Below are 15,279 nucleotides of genomic sequence, written 5' to 3' on the forward strand. Positions count from 1 at the left end.
ATCGATTGGGGGAGGGGGAGGGAAAGGGGAGGCGGAGGTGGGGAAGAGACAGAAATATTTAATAAATAAACAAATTAATTAATTAAAAAATGGCTATTTGGTTAATTTAATGCCATATTTCAATTGATTTATTAATATCCCATGGCCTTTTCCTTGTACTTAAAAATATAATGAACAGTGCTAAAAATTAATTCAACATAAGAGAAAAAGGACACACACACAAAAAAAATAAAAAATCAAATCAACAGCAAAGAACCCCTTCAGGTAAAACGCAGAAGCCTTTGAAAGAACTGCAGAGCAAGCCGATATTCCCAGAAGCACTTGGGAGGCGTAGGCAGAAGAGCATTGTTAGCTTGAAGTCAGTCTTGCTTACATAGTGAATTCCAGGTGGACTTGGACTAGAATGAGAATTTGTCTCAGAAAGAAACAAGGCAAAATAGTGTCAGTTTTTTATGATATGTCATTATCATCTAAATTGTATTGGGCCTCATTCATAACTATCTTGGGCTGCATGTGGCTCCAAGGGAATCAAGGCTGGGGAGCCTGCAAGAGTTACTTTAGCAGTGTTTTCTTAATGCTGGAGACAAGACTCAGCAGTTAGGTCAAGTCGGGGTCAGTCCCCAGCCCCATATGTTGGTTCACAATCTTCTCTAACTCCAGTCCCAGGGAATCTGATACCCTCTTCTGGCCTTTGTGGGTACCAGGCATGCATGTGGTGCACAGACATATGCAGACAAAACACCCACACACATAAAAATAAGTAAGTGAAAATTTAAAAAGAAATAAAAAGTCCAGACTAGGTGTAATGGCTACCATCTTCAATCCCAGCAGACTAGAGATAGAGGCAGATGGAGGCTCTGTAAATTCAAAGCCAGCGTGGTTCCAGGCCAAACAGAGCCATGCAATGAGACTTTGTCTCAAAGAAATTAATTAAAAATTGAAGAAGCCAAATAAGGAGGGGGAAAAAAGAGTACTTAACTGTTGTTGGTGCAGGGCCTGATTATGCCCCAGCCCCTACATTGGGCAGTTCACAACTGCATGTCATTCCAGCTCCACCAAACCTAATACCTTCTTCAGGCCTTCTTGGAAACCTTTGGTGTGCACACGCATACACACACACACACACACACACACATACACACTTGAAAATAAAATAAATCTTTAAGAAAGCAGAATACTGTGAACATTGTATTTTAACAATTCCTTGATCACTGTATTTTTCTCCCCAAAATCTTTCCACTGATGTCATAGTTCCCCTTTGACCTCAACGATTATCCTTGGAAGGGCAGAAGAGCTGTTGTTGCCTGTCCACCTGTTGTAAGTGAGGAGACCAAGGCTCTAAGGGTTCACATTACTTGCTCGCTACAGTAAGGCCTCATAGCAAGTAAGGGACAGGGCCAACACCAACACGTTAACCAGGCATTGCTTGTGCTTCTTCCAGTCCCTGTAAACTAGAGACAACACAAGATGAACCATACAAGCAATCCCCTAAAGAAACCAAAGCAGCTGAGAATGTGGGAAGTGGCGACTGTTCTGAGATGATGGAGCTCTGACTGAGAAAGTAGGGAACTGGGCCTAATCGCCAGTACTGAACGTCTCCTCTGAAGCAGATACCACCAGCCCCTCTGTCTCTGGCCCTGGCTTTGGAGGGGGCCACTAGTCTGAAGGGCGCCGGGTGTTTTTTGTTGTTGTTGTTGTTGTTGTTGTTTTTTAATTTTTAAAGTTATTATGTGTTTGGCCACTTTGCCTGCAAGCCCAGCAAATGCCAGAAGATGGAGTCAGATCCACTGCAACTAGAGGTACAGACAGCTGGGAGCCACCCCGTGTGTGCTAGGTATCTAACCCAGATCCTGTGGAAGAGCAGCCAGTGCCCTTAACCACTGAGCCATCTCTCCAGCCCAGGACACCACATATTAAGGGTTCTGAGTCTGGCTTTATGGGTGCAGTGCTGGTGAGGTAAGGAAACCCTGGAGTTCTTTGTGTTGAGAGGTAAATTAGATCCAAGTATAAAGACGTTAAAAAAAAAAAAAAAGCCCAAGAGAGAAGGTACTGGATCCAAATTATTTCCAACCAGGAAAAGCCAGGGCTTCCCTTCAGCTTTCTCCTTCCAGGCTTTGCAGGACTTGGAGTCCTTTCCTGACTTCATTTCAGTGGGCTAGAGTGTCTTGTAGAGCTTCTCTCCTCACACAAGTCCCTTTGAGGTGCTGCTCCGTTTCGAATACCTCAGAGAAGGAGCCTTGTCTGTCAGGCAGAGGCTGTGCTCACAGCACACTTGGGAATTCAAGTCACCTCAGGTACCATAGTCAGTCACTCTGGAAAACTTCAGTTGCTGGAGGCCAGATTAGTTTACCTATTGTCAGGAGAATTTTGGAATTTCCTGTGAGCCTTCCAGGCTTCCTGAACCTCAAACCTTTCCACTAGGTAAAAGGAACGGAAAAAAAAAGGAGAGGCTCATTTGAGATAATAGTAGACACTTAAACATTGCTTGGGCTGAAAAGCACCCGCTCTGAAACCCACTGTAGTGGTTCAAACATCATCCCAGGACTTGGGAGATGGAGACAAGAGAATCAAAAGTTCAAGGTCATCCTTGGCTACATAGTAGTAAGTTCCAGACCAGTCTGGGCCTTACAATTTCAAACAAACAATTCATTCCTCAGAGAGCCTCAGAGGAACCAAATCCAGGCTAAAAAGCTGACATCTCTGCCACATTTTGTGGCTATATCCCCTTTACAGAGATAAAGCATTGTCCTGAAACTCCAGCCACCTCAGATTCCAGGAAGAGCAAAACCTCACAGAACAGAGCCCTGCCCAGATAGGAAATATTCTGATGATGACGAGATCACGTACTGGAGCAGAAACAGTCTTCGTGTAAGGACCAGATAGCTCCCTCAAGGCAAGACTGCCGTAAGAGAACCAGAGCGGAGACAATGATCAACCAGGCCTCAGCTTGACCAGGACTGGTCATTTCCACATGTTCCCTGTCATACTTCGTTTCCTACACAAACTGAAAGCCCGTGGGGTTTCCCCCCAACCCAAAGACAGACCTGGGAATCACTAAATGCTTTTATCTGTTCCTCTTTCCAATCCACTCTAAAGAAATACCCTTTCTGTATTTTGACCATTTGTCCTCTCTTTGGTGTGCATATTGTGGCTAGTTAGCTGAATCTAGATTTTTTTTTGGAAGGGGGAGGGAGTTTCCAGAGCCCAGGCTTTTGTTCCTTCTAAACTGCAGCTACAGCAGGACTCTGTGTGATGGACACAGCAGCATGCGAGAGGGCCTTTGTAACAGTTAAGTTAAGTAAAGGTAAGGGTTTGCTGATCACAGAATGGATGGACGGGAAGACTGTCCTTGCTCTAAACATTAACACGAAAGTCTTCAAGAGCCCTGGAATGGCAAACAAACTTTTAGGATAAAAGTCTAGGCACTGCTAACTCCTGTACACTAGGCTTGGCCACCCCTCCCCAACATGCCAATTCAGGGTATAAGTAATATTGGCAAGCAGGGGAAGATTTATTCAGTGTGGTCACACTAGAAAAGGGGAGAAGAAGGGGCTCAATTTCCGAGACACTGATAAGAGATTATGTTTAACCAAAGCCAGGGCGTATTGATGATTAAGCCATCCTGCTCAAGGTGTGGTCACCACTGACCCATCGTCTTCCGCAGCTCTCTTCAGTCTGTCGTACATGGCAGTTGGTTACAAGGTGTCTTACGAAGTTGTCCGAACTGTGTGAATCCCCTTCCTGAGAGGCCGCCTCGTCTTCCTGTGAGCACCCAAGTCTCATCCTTTACTTGCCACCCCGTGTGAACTAGCTGGGGAAATTTCAGTTCTGCTACCTAGAGGCACAAGGGCCTCTTTTCAGAGCATCTCCCTTCGTGACAGGAGAGTTGCAATTTGCGTGTGATTCATAGCTGACTGTACATTCAGTGCGGACATTTGCAGAAGGGATGGGGGCATATCTAGGGTGGAAAAGCCATACCTCTGAGCCTGACGATCTGTTGAAACTAGAGCTCTCGATTCATTTTCTTGAGTACACTACCTTTTGGGAGCTAGAGGGAGTCCCGCTGCTGGTTTTTGAAACAGGAGATCATTGTCTAGCCCATCCATGCTGAATGTTTATACTCCAGGTTCAGCCTGAGTGCTGGGGTTATAGGCATGTGCTAGCACACTAGGAAATCATACTTTAAAGTATTGAAAGTATAGAAATGGAGAATAACGTAGTAGCACAGGTTGGCGGAGTGGAGGAGAGGTCGGGGAGCCTATAGTAGTGAGGGGTGCATGAGCGAGATGGTTGTGGTGAGAGAATAGCTCAATATTTTGATTGCGTTGGTAGGCCCACAAATCTATACGTGTAATAAGATGGGACAAAAGTGGACACACGTGTGCCTATGTCAAATGTGTTGGTATATATCGTTTCTAGTATATATTTTGTGTAATGTACTTATTGAGGGAGGCTGAGTAAAGGGAACTTCTTGTAAATCTATACATTATTTCAAGATACAACATTAAAGAGAGGACACAGGGAGATGGCTCAGAGGATAAAATCCTTATTGCGCAAGCAAGCATAAGGACCCGAGTTCCAGTTTCCAGCGGCGGTTTTAAAAACAAGTGTGACGCCGATGGTTGACAGGGACGTGACTTCTGGAACCTTGCTGGTCAGACAGATTAGCCAAAATGACAAAGTCCAGCGTCAGTCACAAGCCCCGTCTCAGAAACTCAGGTGAAAGGACACAGAGAGAGATGACTCAGCCATTGGAGAACAGAGGTCATGAGTTCAGGTCCCAAAAGCCACCTTGGGAGGCTCACAGGCTATTGTAACTTCAGTTCCAGGGGATCCAGGGCTCCCTTTTGTGCACCTTGGGCATCTGTGCTCACACATGAACACTCATGATTAAAATATAAAAATAGATCTTTATGGAAAACCATGCGATGAAGAAGTGATTGAGGAGGACATTCTAATGTCACGCATGCAGCCATATGAATGAGTACACCTTTGCACGCAGATCTGCATGCACACACCACATGCGCATGCACACATACACACACACACACTCAAAGTGAAAAAAATACAGAAAGGGACACTGAAGTAAATGAAAAAGAAAAACCTTAAAGCACAATCCTATATTTCTTTTCAGTAGCCTACAAAACACTTCATTTTCCAATTCCCCTTTTGTAAGAAGCCTTTTCCCCAAATACTCCATAAATTCCTTGCCTCTCTTTTGGTGGTATTGTTGTTGTTGAAGCCCAGGCTGACCTTAAACTTATGGTGATCCTCCTGCCTCAGTTTCCAAATACTGGGATTATAGGCATGTGTCACCAAGTCTGGCCACTCCTTAACTCCATGCGTGTTGGGAAGTAGGGGTGCCATGGGTGAAACCATGGCTTCACACATGCTAGGCCATGCTGTATGAACAAGCACCATCCACAGCCTCAAGCCTTAAGATGGAAAACGAAAGTTTGTTTCGAAGTCTGTACTTCTGATTCTCCAGGAGCGCAGGCTGGCGATGTCCTTTAATTGTGGTGGTTAGTTTTCGCAACTTGACACAACTGAGCCTCACCTGGGAAGAGTCTCAATGAAGGATTCTCTACATTGAGTTGAATTGTGAACATGTGCGGGGGGGGGGGGTTGTTTTAATTAATTGATGTGGGAGGAACGAGTCCACTCCAGGCAGCACCAGTACCATTCCTAGGCAGAGGATCCTGAACTGTCTAAGAGTGGGGAAACTGAGCTGAGTGCAGGCGCGTGAGCGGTTACGCATTCCATTCTTCTTTGCTTTTGTCATGTGGCTGACTATGCTGTGACTAGCTGCCTCAAGGTCCTGCCACAGAGGCTTGTCTGCTAGGATGGGCTATAACTACTTAGAATTGTAAAGCTAAAACAAACCCCTTTCCCTTGGTTGCTTTTTTTTTTTTTTTCTTTTGGAGACAGAATCTCACCATGTAGCCCTGGCTGGCCTGAAACTCACAACGTAGACCAGGCTGACCTGGAAATCAAAGAGCCCTGCCTGCCTTTGCTTCCAGGGGGCTAGGATTAAAGGTGTGTATAAGCCACCACACCCTCCTTCAGTTACTTTTCGTAAGGCAATTTTTATCACAGCAACAGAAGGAAATCGGGACAGAAATTTGTACCAAGGAAGTGGAGCCATTACTGTGATAACCCTAACTGTGTAGCATTCTTTCTTGTGAAATGTTTGAAGACAGAAATCCTGACAGATGTGCAGAAAGTGGAGCCCTAGCTCATGGAGTTTTAGAGAGTAACAAAGACTCTATCAAGAATAGAGGCTATTCTCTCTCTCTCTCTCTCTCTCTCTCTCTCTCTCTCTCTCTCTCTCTCACACACACACACACACACACACACACACACGGAGGGGGAGGAGGCTGGGGGTTAAACAGTGTCTTTCTATATGTCCCTGACTGTTCTGGAACTTGCTATCTAGACCAGGTTGGCCTCAAACTCAGAGACCTACCTGTCTCTGCTTCGTGAGTGCTGGGATTAATATGTGCTATCATGCATAGGAAGAACAAGGACTGCTTGTGTGATGATATGACCAATGTTCTGTGTGTGCTCATCATGCTAAGGCTGAATAAGCAGCTGCCATTATCGTGGGCATCAGCATCCCTACAGTGAGGCCTCCAGCGCTGTACTGGGACAATAGGAAAGTGTGTTCTCAGGGCCAGCACCCAGAAGCTGGGTTACACGTCGAGCTGGCAGCAGAATGTAGCAATGTAAACGCTGTCAACATGCTGCTGGTTTGGAAGGCATGAAAGATGCAAGACTGAGGAAGTTGTAGAGAACATCTAAGGCCTACACCCTGTGACCTGGTCAGAGTCCTTGTTGAGAGAAGCCTCAAGAAGCCATTGCAGGGGACTGTGAAGGTAAAACCTCAGTTGCAATGAGAACTCAGCATACTGGAGATGATATAGTCAGGTCAGGGGGTGTCCACTAAGGGGAGCTGGAGGTGTAAGGTGGAGGGGGGGCTAAGCCCAAGAGGGAAGCTTGTGGACACGGCAGGTTGTACATATAGAGGGATAAGGATCCCCAAGCCCTTTGGTGACAAGATTACATAACGAGCCCCAGATGTTGGGCATTGGAGCTAAAAGACTTGGTGTTTTCCTTGCAGAATTTGGCTTTGCTTTGATCTGACCATTCCCATATTGCTCCACGTTTTCACTTTTGAAACAGGAATGACTACTCTGTGCCATTAGATGTTGGAAGACCTCAGTTTTATTTTATAGGCGCTCACAAGTTAAGAGACTTGTGGCTTTTAAAGAGACTTGGGACTTTTAATGTGGGACTGTATTTTACACTGCAAGAATGAGACTGGGGAGAAGGAGTGGAAGGCAGTGGCTTAAAAGTGAAGTATTTGTGTGTTGAGTGGACAAGAGGTGGAGTGTGATAGTTAGCTGAGAATCATCTGGAAAGGGAATCTCAGTTGGCCTGTGGCCATGGCTGTTGGAGGTTTTCTAAACTCAGTTCACTGATGTGGGAAGACCCAGCTCACCATAGGCGGCACCACTCCCAAGGCAGGGAATCTTGAAAGGCAAGAGTGGAAAGATCAAGCCGAGTGCAAGCAAATGAGCAAGTGGGCACGGTGTAAGGTGTGTAACGTGTGTGTTCATTTATTTAAAGTTCCTGCCTTAACCTCCCTACAGTGATGGACTATAACCCAGAATTGCAAGGTGAAATAAACCTTTTCTTCCCTAAGTTTCTTTGGTCAAAATAGTTTTGGTTTATTTTAAAAAGATTTCTTTACTTTTATGGTATGGTATGGTATGGGTGTTTTGCCTGCATGTATGTCTGTGCCCTGTACCTGTGGAGTTCAGAAAGGGATGTTGGGTCCCTGCAACTAGAGTTAGAGATGGTTGTAAGCCACCGTGTGGGTGCTGAGAATCTAACCTAGGTCCTCTGGAGGAGTAGACAGTATTCAGAACCAGTACTAGCAATTTCTTCAGATCCTTGTCAAGTGTTTTGTCACAGCAGCAGAAGGGACAGTGGGACAGCTCTAGAGTGCTTAGATGGCATGCATGAGGTCCTGTGTTCATCCCCTAACACCACAGAAACAAAACAAAAGCCCTAAACCAGAGGAAAGGGGGAGTCAGAGAATGTATGCGTCCTTCATTTATTGTACTCTACAAGTCTGCTGTTTCCATCGGAGCTATCCATTGCTGAACAGACTGGGTAGGTTCTGTATCTGATTAAGACAACTCTTCTCCCTGCGTGGCAAAAACACAGAGACAGGTTAAGCTCTTTCAACAACTTCACTGTGAAAAGAAGCATAAGGTAGGAAGAAGAACCGGAGGCCAGGAGGCTGTGTGGCCAGGCCATGGTTCTGAGATGACAGACACCAGGCTAGCGCACAAAACCTAGAGTTCCTCCGGACTCGGAGGCAGCTGTGCTCTGGAGGTAGAGGTGCATGAGAGATTGCCTCCCGAAGCAAAGCCCTGCGAGGGTTAGCAGTTCGACTAGCCTCAGAGGGGGCACTTGGAGTAGAAGCCAGAAGTCCCAAACAGTCCTAAGTCACTTCCTCAAGTGCAGTAGAAGTGAGGTGGACAGAGTCTGTGCCTTTCATGGGAACAGGTGGTTGTGTTGTGCAGGATGGGGATCGGCAATCTGTCACAGGCTGCCAGAATCCAGACACATGTGACATTATAGAGGCCCTTTCTTGATCTTATACATTGCATGTATCCCCTGAACCCTCTTCAGCACCTTTATCTGGCTTATGCGACCTAGAAGTTGATGAATGCTGCCTCATTCATGTTCTTATTTTAGGTTCCAGGTAACCTGAGTAATTCTGTCATTTACTAGTATGTGATCTTGGACAAGTCTATCTAAACCACAGTCCCTTAAGCTGTCGGTCTTAGAGGAAAATTTGGCAACAGTTAAACATTTCTGAACATACAACTCTCAAAAATCTAAACCAGGGGCTAAGAACGTAGTTCCGTAGTTCCGTTCGTGGAGGGCTTGCCTACCATGTACAAAGCCCCGACTTCGATCCCCAGCACTGTATAAAACAAGACACAGTGGCACTGGCCAGCAATCCCAGCACTAGGGTGGTAAAAACAGGAGAATCAGGGGTTCAGAGTCCTCTTTGACTACATAGTAAGTTCGAGGCCAGCCTTGCATGAGACCCTGACTCAAAAGAAAAACAAGCTTAAAAACAAACATGCAATGAATTTGAGTTGTCTGGCAGCAGCTGCCTATGTTACACCAGCAACTTCCCTGAAATTTGCTTCTGTGTGTACAAAGGGCAACTTTGTGCTACACATGGCTGTCTTTGAACTCAAGGAGATTTGCCTGCCTCTGTCTCCTGAGTGCTGGAATTAAAGGTGGAATTAAAGTCCACCACACCTGACTGCAGGCATAATTGTTTAATCGTGAAAAGGTCTTTAAATATATTTCTACCATCATGCTTCAGTATCTACCTATCAAATTAGTGTATTTTGGGGTTGTGTCATGTTAGAACATTTGATGGTTTTAAAATTACTGCTTGCGGGACTGTAGAAATGGCTCACTAAGAGTGCTTGTTGCACTTTCAGAGGACCAGAGTTCAGTTCCCAGCACTACTGACTATAACTCCAGTTCCAGGGGATCCAGCACAATTCTAGCATCTGTGGGCATCTCCACACATGCACATACAGGCGTGCGCACGCGCTCACGCATGCGCGCACACACACACACACACAAATATTTAAATAAATAAAAATTAAAAAGTGCTGTTTGAGTTACTGCCTTTAGCTATATATTTTGAAAAGTTAAATGAATTTTGACTTGGAATTAGGACAGGCTTTTAAAAATGAAAACATTTTTAAAGTGTGTGCGCGTGGTATGTGTGTGTGTGTGTGTGTGTGTGTGTGTGGATCTGTGTGCATCTGTGGAGGTCAGAGGACTACTTTATGGAGTGAGTTCTCTCTGTCCACCTCTATGTAGATTCTGGGGATTGGACTCAGGTTGCCGTGCTTGCATAGCAAATGTTTTGATCCACTGAACCACCTTGCTGGCACTGGGAGGCTAGAATTTTTCACAGCTCCTGAAATAGCCCTGAGCATCCGTCTGCCACTTTGCTCTATGTATTTGTGGGAAGCTGTTCTCTCAGGACTAATGATTATAAAATCAAAACATCTATTACACTGAAGATGCTCCATGCCTTAACATATTCAATATTGAGGCAAGATTTAATTCTTTAAGTAAAAATAAACAGTCATCCATCTTATTAGTATGCAAATTTTCCTTCTTCTGTAATAAATGGTAAAATGATATATTTACCAAGGAATTGTTTAAAATTCTTTATGATTTATTATTGGTAAATGTTTAATTTGTGTACTTATTTTTTATACCTAGGTTACTGTGAAAATATTCAGGATGAAAAGGGGCCCCACATGGTAACAGATCAAGAAGCTCCGGTTTAAAATCCTCTGCCCCAGTTTTGATTATATGTTAAATGAGGAACTCCTGCCCATCCAGGATTTACAAAGAACTTAGCACCAAATAGTTGCTCCCATCTGTCACCCTTCTCCTTGCTCTGCTCACTGCTTTTTGGGGATGTTACATAACTCATTACTCCAGAAGTTTCCGTTCTTTGTCTTCCAGCTACCTAGATCCTGCCTGAGACAGTAGCTTGTTAATGTGGCCTTGCTGGCAAGGCTAAAAGCACCGACCCTCTAGTGTTGCTGGTGGAGACCTGGAATACGCAGAGGGAGATGCTGTAGGAGTCTGAATGAAATGTCTCCCATACTCTCATGCTCATTCATGGGAGTCTGAATGGTTAGTCCACGACTGATGGCCCTGTTTGGGAAGACTTAGGGAGTGCGATCTTGTGGGAGGAAGTGTATCATTGGAGGCAGACTTTGAGAGTATAAAGACTTACACCATGCATGCTCAGTTTGCTCTCTGCTTCCTGCTTGCTGTTCGGGATGTGAGCTCTTAGCTTGCTGCTCCAGTCTCCCGGCATACCTGCTGCCCTGCTTCCTCACCACGACAGCGGTGAGCTCTAATCCCGTGGGACTGTAAGCCCTAATAAGCCTTTCCTTCTAGAAGTTGCCTGGTCATTAGTGTTTCCTCGCAGCAATAGGAAAGGAACTAATACAGATGCTGACATTCCATCTCAGACGTATTAAAGGAACATACCGAATTCTTTCATTTTAATATTTAATTTTTGTTGTTCTAGGAATTGAACCCAAGGCATGCGAGGCAAGCATTCTATCTCTGACTCGTATCCCCAGCCAACAGACTAAATCCTTTGCTTCCTTGATATACTGTCACAGCAAAACTGTCCATGTGAGAAAGCCTGCCTTTGGTCCAAACATAATTTTAGACAAATGTATATGATTTAAGTGAAACTATAAGCCAAAGGACTCTTAATATCTTGACAACAATGGCTTCTTGTTCAGCTCAACAGACACAGGAATCAACTCCAGACTATCATTGTGGAGGTTATCAGATAGAAAGGGAATCTGAATGGACACAACCACATCAATGTTCCAGTTTCTGCCTTGGTACCATGCTTCAGTCTGTGGTTAATTATGAGATGCAATAGCAAGAGGAATGGATCAGGAAATGAAGGCAAGAGGTGTAGCTGAGGTCTTAGCCATCCATTTATTTAAGCAGTGGTGACAGGTACCCAGATCATATTTTTGGCTGAATAAGTAAATGACTATACTATATTCGATAACCTTCAGCCATGATCCTTCTCTTGTGTAAAGTTTATTGTCGGTAGCTGTGTAACCTACAGGAAGTCAGTCTGCCTCTCTGGGACTCATGCTCCCCACATGTCAGAAGGTGACACATTTATTTATATTCTAAAGCAATTATTAGAGCTATAAGAATACAGGCGTGAAACCTCTGCAGGCTGTGAATGTTCTCTGTGATTGCCCTCTATGTAAAAGGTATGCAAATAGCTGGTATTGTCATTGGAAACTTATGTCCTAAGTCTATTTTGAGGATACCAGGCATATTCTAACTATTTTGTTTTCCTTCCTTACCTGCAGGAAAGCCAGCCAAAACTGGAATAAATGAGAAAGAGAAAATTCTGCTATCCGCGACTAAGTATTACATATAGATAGGGATTTCTGCTACACTGGTCTAAGTACTATAGAGAACTGAGCTCTACTTGGCGTTCTCAGATGGGTTGGATTTCAGATATGGCTCCTGATGTGCACTGAATAATATTCCCCCTAAAAAATAGATCGAAGTCCTGTGGGAAAACTTGTTGATGGAATGACTTTTCCCCTATAAAATTACTACTACAAATTGGGTGTGGTAGATAGGCCATGCTTGTAAACCCAGGTACTTGGGAGCCTGGAGGATGACAAGTTCAATGGCTTCCTCAGATATATAGAGAGTTTGAGGTCAGCCTAGACAATCTCTTTTGTTTTTCGAGACAGGGGCTTCTCTGTAGCTTCAAGAGCCTGTCCTAGAACTAGCTCTTTGCAGATCAGGCTGACCTTGAACTCACAGAGATCCACCTGCCTCTGCCTCCTGGGAGTGCTGGGAATAAAGGTGTGAGCCACCACCACCCGGCTAAGATGCTCTCTTAAAATAAAAATGAGGAGCTGGGGATATAGTTCAATAATAGAGAACTTGCTTAGCATACACCAGGGCTTGGGTTCAATTGCCAGCGCCACAGCTAAAGACAATATAACAGAGCAAGAAAAGGTCATTACGATGGGTCCTTATCAGATATCTAGCCTGTGTATAGCAAGGTAAGGTAAATTTGGGCACGCACACACACGCACGCACACAAGGTGATGGTGTGGAGAACATCCTGTGATGACACAAACAGAGAAGGGAGGAAGGTCACGTGAAAATGCAGTTTCTAGTGAATGAACATCTGGAGCTACCTGCAGCTGGAAGAAGCTCTTCCATTACAATCTACAGAGTATGGCCCTGCCACCATGTTGGTTTCATATTCTAGCTTCTGAAAATATGAAACAATATCTGTTGTTTATACTGCTCTAGTATAGCAGTTTCAGGGAAGAACAAAATCCCCACCACATGCTTCCTCTGCCTCCCATGTAGTTATGGTGACGTTTCCTCTTCTACCCATAAGCACGCATGAAAATTGTGCCTTGATCTAGTGTGAGCGTTCAGAATGGCAGAAATGCTTAGATAGGACACTGAGCACCATCTCATGTTTTTTTCCTTTAAAAAAAGTTTTGCTTTAGCTTTATTTTTCTGAGACAGGTCTCACTATGTAGCCCAACTGCTACCCTTGATTCTCCTGTTTCAGCATCCCAAGCACGAAGATTACAGGCATATGCCTCCACACTCACTTTATCGTCTTCATGCATGTAAAAATGAAAGGCAAGGGTGTCTTCCATTTCCTTCTCTGCTCTCAAACTTGATAGAAAATAGCAAGAACAGGGAATAGAGAGTTATCCCAGCAACTAATAACACCTGCGTGTAATCATGAGGACCAGAGCTCAGAGTCCAACACCCACATACCAAGCTGGGCATCCTGCAAATGCCTATAAGCCCAAGTCTAAGAAGGGTGGAGATGGGTTTGCTGGATCTTCCAGGCTTAGAGCCTAGATGAGTAAATACAAGATCCAGGTTCTGAAAGAGACTCTGTTTCTTCTGGTCTAGAAAGCAGAATTTTAAGCAAGGAATTGAAGTCAACATCAACAGCCCTGTAATGTGTCACTCCTGCCAAATGTGCATAACCTGACTCTCATGAGGAAGACACACGGGACAACCCCAAAGTAAAGGACAGTCTACAAAATAATTTGCCTTTACAGAGGATATAAAGAATGGGCTTGGGCTGGGCACCATGGCCCCCACCTGTAATTCCAGCACACAGGAGGCAGAGGCAACGAGGGTCTCTGAAAGTTCAAGGAGAGCCTGGGATACATCGGAGGACCCTGTCTCAAAAGAAACAAAATAAGAGAGGAGGCTTCAGTTGGTGTTCTAGTCGTGTTGGCGTCTCAGTGAGCGAATGCCCCAGAGAAGCCATGAGCGACAAGATGTCCATCGGCACAGTAAGGGAAAGCAGGGCAGATCTGTACCACGTGTGAGGGTAGGAGCATGATGCAGAGGCTATTCTCATCACGGCGGGCCAGGGACCAAGGGCCAGGCTATCACCTTTTAGGGCCCACCCCTACTGACCTATTTTTGCTAGTTGGCGCCACCTCCTGAAATTTCCACAGCCTCCTCCCAAAATAGTGCCACCAGCTGGGAAACAAGCATTCAAAATATGAGCCTCGGGCGGGTGGGGGGGAGAACTCCAGATTCAAACCGAACCAGTTAGGAAAGCTCGCGTAGTTTGGGGGTACTCCTGAGACACGTGTGCCGAGGTGGCTGACAGATTTGGATATAAGGAAGACACTTGAGCCTGTAGCAGAAGAAAGTCACCTGCCTCCCGGGGACAGACAACAAGAATTAGTAGGAGTCAGCAGCCAGGATGAGGCCACTACACTATGGTCTCTTAGGTAATATAAGAAGAGCAGACATAAGCAAACAACTTGAGGCTGAAAGGTTGAGCACAAGTGTGCTCGCTCACCCATGTGTGACCTTTCCTGTGATGTGTGACTGAATGTCCAAGAGACATCAGTCCCTAGACTGATAAGTATAAGTAACCAAGTTAAGGTAATGGCCACAAATTAGTTAGGGTAGCTAATAATAAACTGGGCTAGAAAGAATGTCAAGTGGTCATTAAAACACACAATCTAATGAAGTGATTTTTTTGAGAACAAGATGAGCTTTGCAAGCAATAAGAATAAGGTAGTGGCCAATTAACACCCAACAGGACGGGGAGAGATTGTCATTAATAGGAAAAATCCTGAGAACAGCACCAGACCCCGTAATAAAGGGAAATCAGCGAGGTAATAATACTGTTTCAGAAGCCAATGTGGGATGGGAATTTCCACTCAATTACGAGATACAAGATCCAGGATGAGAAAGTACCTGAATGTTCTTAGCAAGAGTGCGAAAGGAATTGTTTTCTTTTTTTAAGTTGTGTGTGTGTGTGTGTGTGTGTGTGCCTGAATGTTATGAGGTGCACTTGAGGAGGCCAAAGGACAGTTTTGGGGAGTAGATTCTCTCCTTCTACCATGTGGGTTCTGGGACAGAACTCAGGTATCTTTATCTGCTGAACCATTTTGCTGGCCCTCCTTTATTTTTTTCTCATGCCTGGGAGACTGGGGTAGGCAGATCTCAGTGAGATCCAGGCCACCTAGGACTGCGTAGTGAGACCCTGCCTCTCCCAAAAGATGACAATCTTAGCAGAGCATGGCGGGTCACACCTGCCATCCAAGCACTTGGTAGACAGGCTTGAGGCCACCTTTG

At 44.9% G+C, this 15,279-nt stretch overlaps 1 protein-coding gene across 1 annotated transcript in view; it reads right to left on the reverse strand.

Annotated features, from left to right (window-relative positions):
* Positions 1-8,108: 8,108 nt before the first annotated feature.
* LOC126488294 (uncharacterized) overlaps positions 8,109-15,279 on the reverse strand; it is a 68,166-nt gene continuing 60,995 nt past the window's right edge. The window contains exon 10 of the mRNA XM_050121684.1: positions 8,109-8,213. The gene's annotated coding sequence lies outside the window, so the exon portion shown is untranslated. The remainder of the gene's footprint in view (positions 8,214-15,279) is intronic.

Source organism: Alexandromys fortis, unplaced genomic scaffold (assembly GCF_014885135.2).
Source record: "Alexandromys fortis isolate MF-2015 unplaced genomic scaffold, M_Fortis_MF-2015_v1.1 scaffold_194, whole genome shotgun sequence".
In the NCBI taxonomy this organism is placed as follows: Eukaryota; Metazoa; Chordata; class Mammalia; order Rodentia; family Cricetidae; genus Alexandromys; species Alexandromys fortis.